The 18,714-nt window shown below is 41.4% G+C and overlaps 1 protein-coding gene across 4 annotated transcripts in view; it reads right to left on the bottom strand.

Moving 5' to 3' along the window:
• The window catches only part of RGS12 (regulator of G protein signaling 12), a 319,733-nt gene extending 301,272 nt beyond the window's left edge, over positions 1 to 18,461 (bottom strand). For all 4 annotated transcript variants that reach the window (XM_073610871.1, XM_073610869.1, XM_073610868.1 and 1 more), the window contains exon 1: positions 18,314 to 18,461. The gene's annotated coding sequence lies outside the window, so the exon portion shown is untranslated. The remainder of the gene's footprint in view (positions 1 to 18,313) is intronic.
• Positions 18,462 to 18,714: the final 253 nt, after the last annotated feature.

The raw sequence follows: 18,714 nt of genomic DNA on the forward strand, positions 1-18,714 counted from the left end.
AATCAGAAGCTGTCTAGCTTGTAATGGCATCTGACAGGAGCAATCTGGTACAGCGGGACCGGGGAGGGGGGAATGGGGTCCAGTGGATGGCTGGATCTGCTGGAGGCTGGAGGAATAGAGCCGCTGGAGATGCAATTCTTTGCAGTGCGATTTGCGCCCATTCATTTTGCATGGATGCAAATCACACAGAGAAGTATCGGTACTCGGTATGGGCGAGTACTTGACCAAAAGTACTCTTTCTCGCCGATAAAAAAAAGGTATCGGTGCATTCCTAGTTCACACTTGTGCGTTGGGCGACACCGCATGTGATTCACATAGTGGTCCAATTTGAGCCATACATTTTGCTTGGCTCAAATCGCATCCACACCTAAATGGTGCAGGACCCTTTTTCTTCCTGCACCTGAATCACATGCGATCTGATTCTGGCAATCGCAGTGCAGTTTGTGAGCTGTTTCGGGGTATCACTAATCTAACATTGACACTTGCAGCAGATCGCATGGATGGCATGCGATTGCAATGCCATGTGGGAAATGCACAGGATTCGCTGTGTTTCCAGCATCACATCAGTGTGAACCAGGGCTCAGTTTTGAAATGGTTTTTCCCGAACACAAACCACATTCATTATTGGGCTCCTTTCACACCTGTGGTGGTGTTTACTATCCCCCTGAAAAGCAAAGCGTGGTGTATCAACTTTCAGAAGACAGTGAAAGGAGGTTTGCAGGCATTCAGGAGGAGATGCTGCCAAGTCCTGATGTCTGTTTTTTTTTTTTTTAGTTGGTGGATGGCAATATTGCTGTGAGGGAACGTGTTGTAAGCATTTGGCTCATGAATGCGGCACAACCCCATTCACTTAGGCTCGATTCACATCTATGCATGTTGCTTTTGAGCGTTTCTGCAGTGCTTTTTGCGGTGCTTGCCGCATTTTTGAACATGCGTTTTTACCGCGTTTTGCGTTTTTTTATACTGTATCCAGTGTAAAAAAAAAAAAAAGAAAGGAAAAAAAAAACGCAAAATGCCGCAAAAACGCAGTAAAAACACGGTACTTGCATTTTGGACGCGGGTCCATTGAATTCTATTACATGCAAAACGCTGTGTTTTGCATGAAAAAAAGTCCCTGACCCTTTCCAAAAATGCAGGGGCACAAAAATGCATTGATGTGAACATGTTCCATAGCAACCCATGTTAAAAAATTCCCATGCATTTCTGCAAAATGCAAAATGCATCAAAAAAACGCATTAGTGTGAATAGAGCCTAACGTGGAATAGTTTCGTGGGCAGTTCTGTCTGTCAGATTCTGCATGCAGCATTAAAGAGGAAGTAAACCCTGATGGGTTTAACTTCCTCTTTTCCTCACTGCAAAGCCTGCAAATGAAAAGCATAATGGGCTAGTATGCATATAGTATGCAGGTACCTGGTCATGTGATCTCCTCATGCTTCCGGTTTCCTGGTTGTCGTTTTCGTCGGGTGGAATGCACACCGACCACGGAGGTGGTGCTACGGCATTCATGCTGAGATCCACTACAGACGAGCGAGCAGCCCCAGTGCTGGGTAGTGCCAGGTAGGCACCAACTCATGTAAGCAGCCATTAGGCTTCACCTTCTTGCTTTTAACCATTTTATTAAACTGAATTACTCTATGGAAGTTTCCATTGTATTTTCTATGTCCTATGTCTAATCATCCGGGGAAGAAGTTTTTTTGCCTATTGTTATCCAATCTCCGTATGTGAACAGGCACAATCCTGCACAAGCACTTATGACTCTTTTTAATTAAAGAAGTCATTGGCATCTGGTAAGCAGATTATTCACCCATCACTGTGGGGTGCACTGAATTCTTGGTGAAGGAATTTCCACATTTCATATAGAAGATTCTACTTATATTGAGAAGATCGCTTCTCTCTGCCATTCAATTGTGGTTGTGTTTTTCTGCAATTGGGACTTTACTACTACCACTGTTGTTTTTTTATCATGTGTGTTATCACCTATGTTCTACACAGCATTCTTTGTTTTCCAGTCTCTTTAGTGTTTTTGAGACCCTTTTATTTTTTGCTATTGAGACAATGTTTTATCACTAGTCTTTATTATTATTACTAGTTTAGTCACTAGCGCCCCCTATCTACTACTAAAGCTGAATTAAAGCCTCTCAAAAGCTGCAGGTGCTTCAAGCGAGCTTTGCCATAGACTTCTATGGAGGCTTTGAAGCACCACTGAAGATACATGGGGTATGATTTTTAAAGCGAAGCCGAAGCAAGGTGTAAACAGGACTGTAAGCTAACCATTTTATTTAGGCTACTTTCACACTGAGGCCTGCGGGCGCCGGCGGTACAGCAGCGCTAAATATATAACCCCCCGCTAGCGGCCAAAAAAGGGTTAAAACCACCCGCAAAGCGCCGCTGCAGCAGCGCTTTGCGGGCGGGTTTGCAGCGCTGCCCCATTGTTTTCAATGGGAAGGGGCGCTTTAGGAGCACCGCTCCTAATGCGCTCAAAAGATGCGGCTTGCAGGACTTTTATGACCGCCCTGCAAGCGCACCGCTCCAGTGTGAAAGCCCTCGGGGCTTTCACACTGGAGTGCATTGAGCAGCTCTTTCGGGGCGCTTTGCAGGCGCTATTTTTAGCACTTTAGTGCCTGCAAAGTGCCTCAGTGTGAAAAGGAGCCTTAGTGGCAGAAGCTTTGACTGGCATTAAGAGAGCTTTAAAAAAGTGTGTCTGAAGCCATGTTTTCAAGTAAGTGTAAACTAGCCCTAATGGTGCGAAATTTGAACCGAAATTCTTAATTACAGTTTTCAAAAGAAAATGTGTTGGGAATTGGACACATGTATGGCCGGCTTAAAGTGGCGTTCCACCCACTTTTACAACTCTTCAGCATCCCTCACTAAACTGTGCACTGTAAACAAATTGGATATTTTTTTATTTTTTTTTCTCAGCACCTACTGTATATCTGCTGTATTCATTTTTCACTTCCTCCTCCCTGGCCGCGGCCCATCGTATCATTTCCTGTTTGCAGTGCCTTCTGGGAAGGGGAGGCAACTTCCTCTGAAACTGCCGTTGCTATGGAAACCTGACCTGAAACCTATTGCACTGCTTGTGCTGCACTGAGCATGTGCGAGATCTGCAAGGATGAGATCCAGGAAGAAATACAGTCTGGCTTCAGATGCCCACACTTAAGATGGCCACGGCCTGCTGTAAGTTTATAAAATAACAAACTACTGCTATAAACTAACAAAACAGAGCTTAGTTGACAGACTAACTTTACTAGAATACATTAAGCTTGTGTATTATAGGGGTATTTTTATTTAAAAAGTATAATTTCGGCCGGAACACCACTTTAAGTGGAGAGAGCTATTCCCCAGCTACGATAGGATAACACCTTGCCTTTCCGTTAATCAGTCACAAATGTTCCTGGTAATGGTGGAAGTTCAGAAGGAATCCGAAGGAATCCCTAATGTGCAGTTCAGACCAGGAGAGCCAGGCTGGCCAGCCCAGTAAAATACATCGGCATCGAACGTCCTCACTCTGGCTTTGATACTTGATGTTGTTTAGGGTTAGTTCAGGATGTGGTTAATTAACGTTCGGCCTCCATGTCACATACCTTCATTATAACCCCCAGACCCTGAACAATAGGTGTGTGTGGTGACTCCAGGCCGTGTTGTGTCCTTCTCATTAGGCAGAGGATGCGTTGACAGCTCGGCACCAGCTAAAATCCTTCCAACCATTGCATGTCAATCCACAGCCTGCACTGTTTGTTCCTCTGTGGCTGAAAAATACAAACAGCGTCTTGCTGTATTCCCAGGGCGATCTGACACATGCCAAACCGTCTCTGTGGAAACTTACACAGACTCAGGCCGATTGCCACTTTTTTTTTTTTTTCACTCTTGCAATTCTCCTCACTCCATAGAAGCTGAGTAAACAATGATTTGCAAGGTCAGTGCCTGCGGTTTAAGGCAAGGCCAATGAAGGACAACCAGCACAACTCTTTACTGTGACCTGATTACTAACAAAGTACAACATGCAATGGAGTGCAAAAACCTGCAGAAGCCAAACCTAAGACCGTTCTGCGGCATTATACACCATATTAATGAACGCCGATTTCTGATTTGTTACTATTCTCCCCACGACAGGAAACAACAAAGAAACCCATTCAATCCATTACTAGCAGTAGTAAAAGACATTTAAAGGCTCATACACAGGTGGTGTCATTAAAAGAATCTACACTGGGTCTTGCCGTTAAAAGCTGGCAGAAACATCCAGGGTAAAAAATACATGTATTACCACATAAACTACTTACATTTCTATACATATACATTGATACGGTGTCTAGAAGGGTGTCATTCTTCATCCACTAGAATACATAAAGTATACACACATATACACCTGTATCCATTTGTTTGGAATGTACAGTGCACGTTAGTTACGGTCACATGCATACAACATAATCCATCTCAGGAGTGAGCAAGAGAGGGTGGCTACATTCCTACATACAGAGGGACCATGGAGAACAAACGTAACCACCCTCTAATAGGAGGTCAGATCACAGCAATATTAAGGAATTTGGGGATTTGGTGGAGGCTGAACACAATAGATAGAACAATAGACTTTGTGTAAAAGGCCCGTACACACGATACGAAAATCGGAAGTAAAACGTCGTCCGGCGATCGATCTGCCGATTTTCGGATCGTTAGTTTCGACAGCCAATTCCGTTTTTTCGGCCGACAAAAGCTGGATGTGCAGACTAGAAAATTTTTGTCGTACGTGAACTCAACGTCTGATTTTCATATATTTAGTACGGTTTTCATAAGAAAAAAAATCTTAAGAGCAAGACTACGCATGCTAAGAAACGATAGAATACATACAAAACTGTAACACATTACATCACTTGTGAAGTTGGATTCTGTTAAACGAGAATTTTCGTATGATGAGTAACCTCTTCACTTTCGACATGAGACTAGCATGCAACAAAAAACGGATGAGGCTTTAGGGCTGGTTCACATCACATGCAGTCCAGTGTGTTTTTTTTTTTTTTCTGCATCAAAAACACATGGACAGTAGGGTACATGGATTCCAATTGCAAAGTTAAAGGGGTTGTAAAGGTTTGTGTTTTTTCACCTTAATGTATCCTATGCATTAATGTGAAAAAACACCTTGCAGTCTGCGGCCCCCCAGCCCCCCCGTTTTACTTACCTGAACCCCGAATTTCCGTCGGCGCGTCCCCGCCGTCCCTCTCTCCACGGGTTCCCGGCTCTTGATTGGATAGATTGATAGCAGCGCAGCCATCAGCTCCTGCTGCTGTCAATCAAATCCAATGAAGCGGGCACTGGGGGGCGGGGCCGAGTCCTGCATTCGGCCTCTATGGACACCGAATGCTGGACTCTGGAGCGCGCCGAAAGTTAACCCCCTCGGGAGATCGCTTCTCCAAGGGGGTTATCTAATGCGGGAAGGAGCTGCCGAGGATGTTTGGGGCCGCTCTATGCAAAACGAGCTGCACAATAGAGGTAAGTATGACATGTTTGTTATTTTAAAAAAATAAAAAAACGATCCTTTAGTATCTCTTTAACACCGCTGCAGTGCATTCCAGTACAGTCAACAAGTAGAACATTATGCAATTTTTTTGCAAGGAACTGTATTGGAATGCTGTAAAAGGCATTAAAAATGCACTAGAACACATCAAAAATGCACCGGAACGCATTACACAAAACAAACACCAATGCTACTTAAAAGCAACCACACCATCTTTTTCCAGAGCGGCCTGTATTTCTCCTGAGGTTAGCTGTGGGTTTTTCTTCTGGCAGTTGTAGCTGCAATCTTTATTGGTCTACCCAACCTTGGCTTGGTATTAATAGATACCCAAATTTTATTTTCCACTTCTTAAGTGATTGAACAGTACTGACTGGCATATTCAAGACTTTGGGTATCTTTTTAGATCCTTTTGCATCTTTATAAAGTTCCCTTACCTTGTTACGCAGGTCTTTTGACAGTTTTTTTCTGCTTTTCATGACTCAGTATCTAGCTTGCTAAGTGCATCACGAGAGCTAACAAACTCATTGACTATTCATACACAGACACTAATTGCAATTTTAAAAGCCACAGTTGTGGGAAATTAACCTTTAAAGTGGAAGCTGACCCTAATACTAAAATATCTAAATCTACTGGAATCCATAATCTAAGACTAACCTATCTAACCCCGTAAAGAAGAAATCGCTATACATACCTTTTCTGAAGCCGCTTTGGTCCAGTCTCCAATGGCCCCCACCTGTCCAATGAGGAGAGAGACAGCGACTAGAGCTGCTGCGCTCGTGCACATCACTGGATCTGATCAAGCTCAAGTAAGGAGGGGGGGGGAGCTGCAGCACAGAAGGTTTTTCACCTTAATTCATTAAGGTGAAAAACTTACTGTGCTGCAACTCCCCCCCCCCCCCATTTTTCCTTACCTGAGCCCGATTTGATCCAGCAATGTGCATGAGAGTAGTGACACATGCCGCTGTCTGTCTCCTTGTTGGACAGATGGATAGTCAAATCCTGTGACACGGGAGCGGGGGCGCAGCAGAGACCTGCTGGCGGACACAGCAGCAGGGCTCGGGAGCAAGCGCACATGGCTGCCCCCAGGGAAAGCGGCTTTCGGTAAGGGCACCTGACGAAGAGGAGGGGCCTGGAGTGCAGGCAGGGGGAACCCCAGAAGAAGAGGATCGGGGCTGCTCTGTGCAAAAGCATTGCACAGAGCAGGTAAGTATAGGCATGTTCATTATTTTAAATAACAAAAAAAAAAACGCTTTAGAACCACTTTAACCAATATCATTTTTTTTTTAACATATAGAAAGATACTTCTATAAACATAAAAGGATAATACGGTAACTTTGGATATTCAAAACCCTACTGCCAATTATCTGCAGCTAACATCCAGAATTCCATATGCTTTACATTCAATTATTAATGATGAACAATACCGTGCCACTAAACGAAGCAACAAAAGAGGGACAATTTAAATAATAGATATTCACTTCTTGGGAAATCATGTCTTCAGCCCTTATTTACTAGAAAAGCTGTAAAAGTGTCTCTAAAACAAAAGGCGCTTTAGCGCTAACGGCTGGTGCTGCCAGTGTGGAAGTACTCTCAAAGCATCTGATCAAACCGATCTCAGCTTGATCAAATGTTTTGGAGAGGGGAGGAGAGCTCTGGGGGCTAACAGACCTCAGATCTCTCCATAAAGAGGACCTGTCATGGCCCTTGCTAACACAAGGGATGTTGTTCATCTCTTGTGATAGCAGTAAGGTTCAATTTTTTTTTTTAAATAAAATGTTAACGCGCACATAGGTCGGGCACGCATTTGTAAACGGTGATTACAATTTTGTTTCTTGGGGGGGGGGGGGGGGGCGTTGTGTATACATTCTGTGTACAGAACACCTCCAGGTAGCCATATTGCAATGTATTTTCAGAAAATTGCAGTGGCTGCAGATTGAAAAGGAAAGGTCATTTTTAATAACATTCAGTAACCATATGACTTGTGTCGCAATTGTATACGCTATATTATTTATTTTATTTTTTTATTTGCTATTTTTCTCCCCAACGAAAGTGGACTTACCCTTTAAAGTGTGACATGTTAGGTATCTATTAACTCAGCATAACATCATCTTTTATATCTTACCAAAAATTGGGTAATATATTGTGTTTGTGTGCATTAAAATGGATTAAACTGTATTTATTCTTGAAAATTTGTGTTTGATAAACTGTTGCGCAAATATCTTGCAACATAAAAAATTGCAACAACCACCACTTTATTCTCCAGGGCCTCTGGTTTAAAAAAAAAAAAAAAAAAGCACTAGGCGCACTTAGCGTGCAAAGAGCAGGTAAGTATAACATGTTTGTTTTTTGTTTTTTTTTGACATGCCTGAACACGCCTAAATGTGCTTGCAGGTTTTTACTGCTACTTATCTCATGCAAGCAGAAAAGCTGTTTGGAAGAGCTGGGCCCGGTGTGCATGAGGCCACATACTTTTTTTTTTCAAATACATTGCAATGCATGCGTTAGCATGCTGCATTTTAACATGCGCCTTTCTTCTCACTGAAACATGCAAAGGGTCTACGGCAAGGCAGATGAGCCAAACTGGTGGTGACCTGCTGTTTCTCCTGTGCTGACACAGATTACTACACACTGCAAAAAATAGGTCCTACACTGCATATCAGAGCAGTGCACCATTGTGAACTGCTCCCATCCACATACCTTATTTTTTACAGGTCCTTGCCTTGGCATGCGTTGAAAAACGTGCCAAAACATCTGGTGTGAATGGACCCTACATAGTGACTGTTTGGTGAAGTGAGGACCATGCAAAATATGTGCTGATTCATTTACAAGTGCTTGTATTGATTGCAAACTTTTTAGGTATGACATCTCATTTCTTTCTATAGACTTATACTATTATTGTGTGAAGAATAGGACAAACAGCAATGAGCAAACTAGCAACCTAGTTGTACAATCAATCAAAAACCATTCGATCAATTAATCCTCTGCAAGAGAAATAAATGAGATATCCCCTAACTGGCTTCTACTAATGAGCAATGCATATCATACCTGTGGTTCAGACTAAAGCCTCGTACACATGATCGGACGTTCCGCAGACAAAACCTCGGACTTTTGTCCGAAGGCACGTGCCTGGATTTTGTCTTGCATATAAACGACAAGGAATTGTCGGCCAACAAACACGAACATAGTGACGTACTACGTGGTTTTTCAGCTCTTTAGCGCCACCCTTTGTGCTCCTTCTGCTAATTTCGTGTTAGTAGAAGTTTGGTGAGTGTTGATTCGCGCTTTTCATTTTGCGCTTTTCATTTCATTTCTGAACGGCCGTCCGCAAACTAGACATGTTGCGGAATTGGAGGAGATAACGTGTTATTTATTATTGGCCTTGGAGTTATTGCTTTGACCCAAGTCCAGTCCAGGAGCAGGAGGAGGAGGAGTTATTAAAAATTGGTTGCTCTATTAATCGTGACCAATTATGTCATATGCCTTTGCTGCGGGAGCTCCAGGAGAATAATCCGGATGATTTTCGGTATTATCCCTGGATGATGGACCCCTGCTTTCACCAACTCTTGGCATTGTTGACCCCCTATATTAAGAAGCAGGACACATGCATGAGGCTTTTATTTTATTTTTTGGTTGAATAATAATGATTTGATTTGGTATATTTTCTATATTTTTGGATGCATAGAATGCACTTTTTGGTTAAGTTCTATTGGCAGATAGCATGTCTAATTTTATTTGTTTTCTTTTTTTAATGCACAATAAAACAATTGTGTAGAATAATACTTTTCCAAATAAAAAAAAGGCATAATAATATTATTCTTGATATCACTAGAAAAAAAAGCCTTTGAAAATGAGTTTGCAATAACTCCATCAGTATCACCAGCAAAGCAGCTTCATTATTATCCCATTAAAGAAGGAGATAATGTGCACTGCATTTGGAGATTTCATAATTTGCCACGTCACGAATGTTAATTCTCCATTACGAACGCTAGTTTACAAGAACGACCGCTTCTGGCTCGTCCTTGCTTCCGAGCATGCGTGTTTGTACTTTGGACTTTTGTCCGACAGACTTGTGTACACATGCTCAGAAAATCCGACAGACATTTGTACGCGGAAAATTTTAAAACCTGCCATCCAACATTTGTCCACGTAAAATCCGACAACTTTTAGATGGAGCGTACAAACGGTCGGATTTTCCGCCAACAGCCTGTCATCACACAATTCTCGTTGGAAAATCCGATCGTGTGTAAGAGGCTTTACTCTTCAGTGCTGTGCACATGCTGCAAGCTTGCTGAAAGCAACACTAAGGGAGCTGAGAGCCTCATGGGTCACATGAGCAAAGGATTGTGTTTCACAGAAAAGGAAAGTAGATTTGGTTCCTGATCACGTCTGCTAAAAGCTGTACCTAGACAGCAGTAATATGGGACACATGTATTCAAAGAGAAGGAGTGAGGATAGGTGAGCTGCCACTGATGAATTAAAAATATAAAATAAATACATTTATTATTAATAATAAAAGTATTAATAACAACAACAACAACAGTAATAAGAAAAAAAAAGAAGAAAAACAAAACTGCAAATCCCTTGGCTGCCATCTTCATTCGGGCTTCACTACAAAGCAACCTGAAATAAGCAAACAGGATAAGAAATAGACTCCTCAGACTTCACTGTCTGCATGATTATTCCAGGTCAGTAACACACTAGGCAAAGAAGCCGTGCTCAGGATGACTGCCCTGGAACCTGCACCTTAGAAAAAGTCACCAATTACAACTTTCATCTTTGGTTCCTTACAGGTTCTCTTTATTATGCCTCACCAAATGTAAACACTATTTGCATAGAGGTTTTTTAGTAACTGTGCAATAAATCTGATCTCCTACAGTCCCTCTGCAGCCACTTCCTGTCCGTATGCATGAACCCCAGAAAACTGCTGCACTATAATGCTCAGGGTGGGTTTCCTGATGGTGACAATACTGGCACAGCGGCTTGTGGTCTCTGTCTGATGGAGGTTGGGAGCATGTTACAGGGTGACAACGCACGAGAACAATAGGAAGAAAGAAACAGGGTTGAGATATATATATATATATATATATATATATATATATATATATATATATATATATATATATATATATATATATACACACACACACACACACACACACACACACGTGAATGCCTACTGAGGAGGGGTTTATGAGGGAGTGATATGGATTACGTCCATAGTTGATAATGGTGGTAGCCAATAAGATTCCAGCTTTTATAAACACAAACTCAAACAATGAATGGCTGATACCTGCACTGGATTTCTGCACTTTCCACTTGTAATAAAGTAGAATTGCAGCCAAAATCCTTCCCCTTTATACAGAGTAGGGGAGAGTTCAAATCTACGTCTAAGCACATAATACCCAACCTGGAGTATCTATCAGAAGGACACGAGTACAAACCATAAGACCTGATATTTCTTCTAGAGAAAGGAGAAAGGAGAGGGACAACCATCAGAAGGCGAGGGGTACTTATAGTATGTCATCAGTACTACAGAGGGATGGAGTAGAATAATCCTTAGGGGAGGAATACTTACAGTAAGACCTGTAATCAGTTATACAGAGGGAAGGTGGGGGACAACCACCAGAAAAAGAGGAGTACTTACAGTAAGGACTGTCATCAGTACTACAGAGGGATGGAGTAGAGTAATCCTTATGGGAGGACCACTTACAGTAAGACCTGCAATCAGTACTAAAGAAGGAATGAGCAGAGTAACTATCAGGAGGAGGACTTACAGCAAGACCTCAGAACTCCAGGGGGTGAAGTGGAGTAATCCTTAAGACAGGAGTACTTACAGTAAGACCAGTCATCAATACTACAGAGGGATGAAGTGGAGTAATCCATATGGGAAGACTACTTACAGTAAGACCTGCAATCAGTACTAGAGAAGAAATATGCAGAGTAACTATCAGGAGACGTACTTACAGTAAGACCCATAATCCGTACTACAGATTGACCAATATAAAAAGAAGAGTACTTACAGTAAAAGGTCGCCATACAATCTGATTTTACAATCTCCTTTAGATCTACTATGTAATGTAAGAGCCTGCCTAACCGGATACAAACTGGATGTGTTGTTTAGGTTTGTCTGTTAGAGTTTTGGTAAATTTAATGAAATTGTACAATCAGATTGTATAGTGTGTGGCCAGCTTAAGACCTATAGTAGAGGGAAGGAGTGGCGTGACCATTAGAAAGAGAGAAAGTACTTACAGTAAAACCGGTAATCAGTACTACAGATGGAAAGATTGGGGTCCAACAGGAGAGGAGTACTTAGAGTAATCAGTACTACAGAGGGGAGGAGTGGTGCAACTATAAGAAAAAGAGGAGTATGTACAATAAGTTCTGTAATTACTACTACAGAAGTAAAGATTGGGGGTCCGAAAAAAGGAGAGGAGTAGTTACAGTAAGACCTTTAACCAATATTGCAGAGGGGAGTAGAGTAACCATTGGAAGCAGAGGCGTACTTACAGTAAGACCTGTAATCAGTACTATAGAAAAGGAAAGGATTAACCATTACAGGGAGAGGAGTATGTACAGTAACCATCTGAAAAAGAGAAGTATTTACAGTAAGACCTATATTCAGTACTAAGAAGACTTGAAGTGGAGTAAGCTTTTGAAAGTACTTGCAATAAAATCTGTAATCAGTACTACAGAGGGAAAACATGGATAACTATAAGAAAAGGAGTATGTACAGTAGGACCCGTAATCAGTACTACAGAGAGGGAAGGATTAACCATTAGTGAGAGAGGAGTACCCACAGTAAGACCTGTGATCAGTACCACACAGGTAAAGATTTGAAGTCCAGTAGAAGGAGAGGAGTACTTAGGGTAGGATCTGTAACCATTATTACAGAGTGGACTAATTATCAGGATTACTTGCAGTAAGACCTGCAATCAGAACTACAGACAAAAGGGAGGGGTTACCATTAAAAGAGGAGTACCTACAATAGAACCCTAATCAGTACTACAGAGAGGAGAAGAGTAATTAATAGAGGGAGAGGAGTGCCCACAGTAAAACCTGTAATCAGAAATACAGAGGGAAAGAGAGGGATAACTATCAGAAGATGAGGAGTACCCACAGTAAGACCTGCAATCAGTACTACAGAAGGAAGGAGCAGTAGAAACCACCAGGGGTAGTACTACAGATCAAAGGAACAAAGTAACCATCAGGGATAGCACTTATAGCACCAACTGTGATGAGTACAACAGAGGGAAAGATTGGAGGTCCAATCGAAGGATAGAAGTAAATTCAGTAGGACCTGTAATCAGTAATACGGAGAGAAGGAGTGTAATAACTATTAGAAAATAGCACTTACAGCAGTAAGACCTGCAATGAGTACTACATAGGGATAGAGAGGAGTAACCAATAGAAGTAGTACTTACAGTAAGCTGGTAATCAGTGCTACAGAGGGAAGCAGTGAAGCAATTAATCACAGTAATGCCTGCATATGAAATAGATGAATTCTTCCAAAATAGAGGAGTAGATCCAACAATCCATATTCAGTAGACAATTGTACCAGAGACACCTGTGTACTCATAATAAAGATTTTACTCTGAATTACACTGAGTAGTAATGGAGCTATTATCAGCAAGATATGAGGGAAGCATTCTATAGTACACAACACTTGAGTAAGCAGATAAGAGTACAACCTACATACAGCAGATAGGAGTATTGTTACATAGTTACATAGTAGGTGAGGTTGAAAAAAGACACAAGTCCATGAAGTCTAACCTATGTGTGTGATTATATGTCAGTATTACATTGTATATCCCTGTATGTTGTGGTCGCTCAGGTGCCTATCTAATAGTTTTTTAAATTATCGATGCCCCCCGCTGAGACCACTGCCTGTGGAAGGGAATTCCACATCCTTGCCGCTCTTACAGTAAAGAACCCTCTACGCAGTTTAAGGTTAAACCTCTTTTCTTCTAATTTTAGCGAATGGCATATTCATAACTAAGATCCTCCAGACCCTTTATTAGCTTTGTTGCCCTTCTTTGTACTCTCTCCATTTCCAGTACATCCTTCCTGAGGACTGGTGCCCAGAACTGGACAGCATACTCCAGGTGCGGCCGGACCAGAGTCTTGTAGAGCGATAGAATTATCGTTTTATCTCTGGAGTTGATCCTCTTTTTAATGCATGCCAATATTCTATTTGCTTTGTTAGCAGCAGCTTGGCATTGCATGCCATTGCTGAGCCTATCATCTACTAGGACCCCCAGGTCCTTTTCCATCCTTGATTCCCCCAGAGCTTCTCCCCCTAGTAAGTAGATTGCATTCATATTTTTGCCACCCAAATGCATTATTTTACATTTTTCTACATTAAACCTCATTTGCCATGTGATTGCCCACCCCATTAATTTGTTCAGATCTTCTTGCAAGGTTCTATTTCTCTTTCTTTCTTACTATCTATGTACTTAAAGAATTTCTTGGGATTTTGTTTACTCTCCTCCGCTATGTGTCTTTCATGTTCGATCTTAGCCGCCCTGATTGCACCCTTACATTTCTTGTTACATTCTTTGTAAAGTTGGAATGCTGATGATGATCCCTCAGCCTTGTATTTTTTGAAGGCCTTCTCCTTTGCTTTTAGATGTATTCTTACGTTGGAGTTTAGCCACCCAGGACTTGTAATAGCTCTTTTATAATGTATTTCCCATTGGAATTCACTGGCTAATACCCTTATTTATATGCTCTTAAAGCATACCCATTTTTCCTCTGTGTTCTTTGTTCCTAAGATTTTATCCCATTTAGTATTTTCTAGCAAGGATCGTAGTTTAGGGAAATTGGCTCTTTTGAAATTCAGTGTCTATCAAAAGAATGGGGAACACGATAATACAGAAAATGAGAGCATTGATAGTATCAGAAGATGAGGAATGACAAGAACACTTGTATCATTTCATACTATGGGAGTAGTGCCATTATCAGAAAGAGAGGAGGGATAATAATAATAATAATAATAATAATAATACTGGTATTCAGGAGTGCAGAAGATGTGAGTAGTACAAGTATCAGAAGGAGAGGAGGAATTACAATAATATTGGTATTCTGTGCTAGATACAATTGGTGTATATACATATCAGAAGTATAGTAATCACAATACTTGCTGCACTCAGTAGTAGAAAGGATTGGAGCTGAGTTAGAAGATATGGAAGTAAATTGGTATTGGTACTCAGTATTAGAGGATAGGAGCAGAGCAATGATCAGAAGGAGAATTTGAATTATATTAGTACCGGTATTACAGAGGATGGAGCAGATTAACTATCAGATGGAGATTTGGAATTATCTTAGTACCAGTACTCAGTATTACAGAGGAAGGAGCAGAGTAACTGTCAGATGGAGATGTGGAATTATATTAGTACCAGTACTCAGTATTAGAGGATGGAGCAGAGTAGAGTAATGATCAGAAGGAGATTTGGAATTATATTGGTAACAGTACTCATTATTACAGAGGATGGGAGCAGAGTTATCAGGAGATATGGAATTATATTGGTATTAGTACTCAGTATTGCACAGGATGGGAGCAAAGTAATGATCAGGAGGCGATATGGAATTTAATTGGTACCAGTATTACAAAGGATGGAGCAGAGTTAATATTACAGTTACTTATATAGCGCCATACATTTACGCAAAACTTTACTTATATATTATACATCAGGAGATATGGAATTATATTGGTATTAGTACTCAGTATTACAGAGAATGGGAGCAAAGTAATGGTCAGAAGGAAATAAGGATTTATCTTGCTACTCAGTATTACACAGGATGGAGGAGAGTTAGTATCAGAAGGAGATATGGATGTATATTGGTATTAGTACTCGGTGTTACACAGGATGGAGCAGAGTAACGATCAGGAGTACCGCAATCATAAAACAAGTTGTACTCTGTAGTAGAGAAAATAGGAATTCCAAAACTACTAGTATTCAGTAGTACAGAAGATGGGAGCAGTATGACTATGAGTAGGACCATTCTCACACTACATGTGTTGACTCTTTTAGTACAAAAACAACACTGATCACCTGGAGGACACACAGAACACAATCGGTGACATTACAGCACTGCGGTGATGTGCGGTGTACGAAGCTGCATCTTTCTCCAGCAGACATCAGCACCGGTCACTCACTACACAGAGAACATGGGAACAGCGACACTAAAATCTGCAGCAGCTGTGTATAGTAACCAATCAGCTTCCATCTTAAAGTGGAACTAAAGTTGAAAAAGATAAAAGCAAATATGAGCATTCAGCGTTTTATTACAGAAGGGACGTGCAATGTCTTTCTGCAATAAAATACACCTACCTGTCTGCTCACTGTCTTCTATAAAATGTACACAGAGCTGCGCATGCACTGTTCAGCTTACATTCCAGGACATTGCCTGTGGGCTTTGAGGGCTGCACATGCACAGTAGTGACATCACCCCCCCCCCCCCCAGCCAATCAAGATGGCTAAGGACCGGTACCCAGAAGAAACTGGGGAGAAGATGCCGGAGAAGAACCTCCTGGGTGTCAGACCATTGAAACAGAGCCAAGTATTTTTTTTTTACATTAGTTCTATTTTAAGCTTTGAAAATGAAAGATAGAAGCTGATTGGTCTCTAGGCACAGATGATCCACATTGTAGGTGCTCCAGTCTTAGGAAATTCCCTTTAACTTGCAGAAAGTGTGATTGGGCCCTTAGAATGACAGAAGTACCAGTACTCAGGAGTACAGAGGGTGGGAGCAGAGGCATTATCCAAAGAAGATACAAATGACCATAGTACTAATACTTACTAGAATGGATAGTAGACATTACCATAGTACCAGTACCCAGGAGCAAGGTTTGTAGAAATGACCATAATATTAGTACTTAGTAGTAAGGATAGTGGTGTAGTAGGAATGACCATAGTAATAGTACTCAGTAGTATATATAGCAGGAATGACCAAATTACTAGTATTCACTAATATGTATAGCAGAAATGAACATAGTACTAGCACTCAGTAGTAAGGATAGTAGCAATGACATTAGCATTATTTAGAAGTAAGGACAGTAAGAATGACAATAGTACTACTACTCAGAAGCAAGGATCGTAGAAATTACCATAGTACTTAGTAGTAAGGCTAGTTGGAATTACCATAGTACTAGTACTCAATAGTAGAAGGAATGACCATAGTAATAGTATTCAGTAGTATGTATAGCAGGAATGACCAAAGTACTAGTATTCACTACAAAGTATAGCAGGAATGAACATAGTACTAGCACTCAGTAGTAAGGATAGTAGCAATGACCTAATCACCAGTACTTAGCAGAAAGGACAGTAGGAATGACAATAGTACTAGTACTCAGGAGCAAGGATAGTAGAAATGACCATAGTACCAGTAGTTAGTAGTAAGGATAGTGGTGCAGTAGGAATGGCCATAGTAATAGTACTCAGTAGTATGTATAGCAGGAATGACCAAAGTACTACTATTCACTAATATGTATAGCAGGAAGGAACATAGTAGTAGCACTAAGTAGTAAGGATAGTAGCAATGACCATATTACCATTATTTAGTAGTAACGACAGTAAGAATGACCATAGCACTACTACTCAGAAGCAAGGATAGTATAAATGACCATAGTACTTAGTAGTAAGGCTAGTTGGAATTACCATAGTACTAGTACTCAATAGTAGTAGGACTGACCATAGTAATAGTATTCAGTAGTATGTATAGCAGGAATGACCAAAGTACTAGTATTCACTACAAAGTATAGCAAGAATTAACATAGTACTAGCACTCAGTAGTAAGGATAGTAGCAATGACCTAATTACCAGTACTTAGCAGAATGGACAGTAGGAATGACAATAGTACTAGTACTCAGGAGCAAGGATAGTAGAAATGACCATAGTACCAGTACTTAGTAGTAAGGCTAGTTGAAAAGACCATAGTACTAGTACTAAGTAGTAAGGATAGTAGCAATGACCAAATTTGGATCCTGTCTAAAAATTGTTCCTAGTATGTATAAATGTGAGTTAGGGACCTTAGATTGTAAGCTCCTTGAGGGTAGGGACTGATGTGAATGTACAATGTATACGTAAAGCGCTGCGTGAATTGACAGCGCTATATAAGTACCTGAAATAAATAAATAAAAATTTACCAGTACTTAGTAGTAAGACTAGTTGAAAGACCATAATACCAGTACTTAGTAGTAAGTATAATAGGAATGACCATAGTACTAGTACTCATTAATAAGTATAGCAGAAATTACCATAGTACTACCGTAGTACTCAGTAGTAAGGATAGTAGCAATTTCCATATCACCAGTACTTAGTAGAAAAGACAGTAAGCGGAAACTATCATAGTATTTAATAGTAAAGGTAGTATAGTAGCAATGAGCATAGTACCAGTACTCAGTAGTAAGGAAGATGGGAACAGTATAACTATGGGTAGGATATGTGGACAGTACTTGATAGTAAGTATAAGAGGAATCACCAGAGTATTAGTAGCCAGTAAGGACAAAAGTAATGACTATAGTACTAGTCCTCAGTATAAGTATAGAAGGAATGTCCATAGTACCAGTTCTTAGTAGTACGAAATGCCCATAGTAGTTAGTAGTAGTGAGTAGTAGTAGAAGTATGAGATGCGGACTCAGTAGATGGGAGTATAATAGAAGGATGATGATGATGATGATGATGGGGATGATGGTGGGCCCGGCCCCCCTGCTCTCCCCTCCTCCAGCCCCGCACACAATAGATCCTCCGGTGATCACACACAGGCACAGAGCGGAGGGTGGCCCCTCCCTCCCCCATCACTCACCGGCTCAGTCCCGGTCAGTCCCGGTCAGTCCCGCTCCCCCGGATCGCACACACCGCAATAATCGTCATTTGAAAACTTCTCCCTCCCAACGTTCAACTTTCTTCCCAGCTGACAATAGCCGCCTCCTCCCCTCCCCGGCCTATCCCCACCCTGTCCGCCCCGCTCGCTCCTCCCTCCCCGCCGTCTCCTAGGAGACGCTTGTGTTGATATGAACGGAGGGCGCCCATTGGCTGAGTTCTGCACACTGAGCTGTCACCGATCCAGGGCAACCTATGTATACCAAGGGGCGGATATGGTGCCCACCTAGACCGCCGCTAGGCTGTGGGTTACCTAGAGATCCCCATTGTCCCCGGTGTGACCCCAAATCCTGTGTAATAAAAGGAACATTTCATTAACAAAAG

The sequence above is a fragment of the Aquarana catesbeiana genome, linkage group LG01 (assembly GCF_042186555.1).
Source record: "Aquarana catesbeiana isolate 2022-GZ linkage group LG01, ASM4218655v1, whole genome shotgun sequence".
NCBI classification, from domain to species: Eukaryota; Metazoa; Chordata; class Amphibia; order Anura; family Ranidae; genus Aquarana; species Aquarana catesbeiana.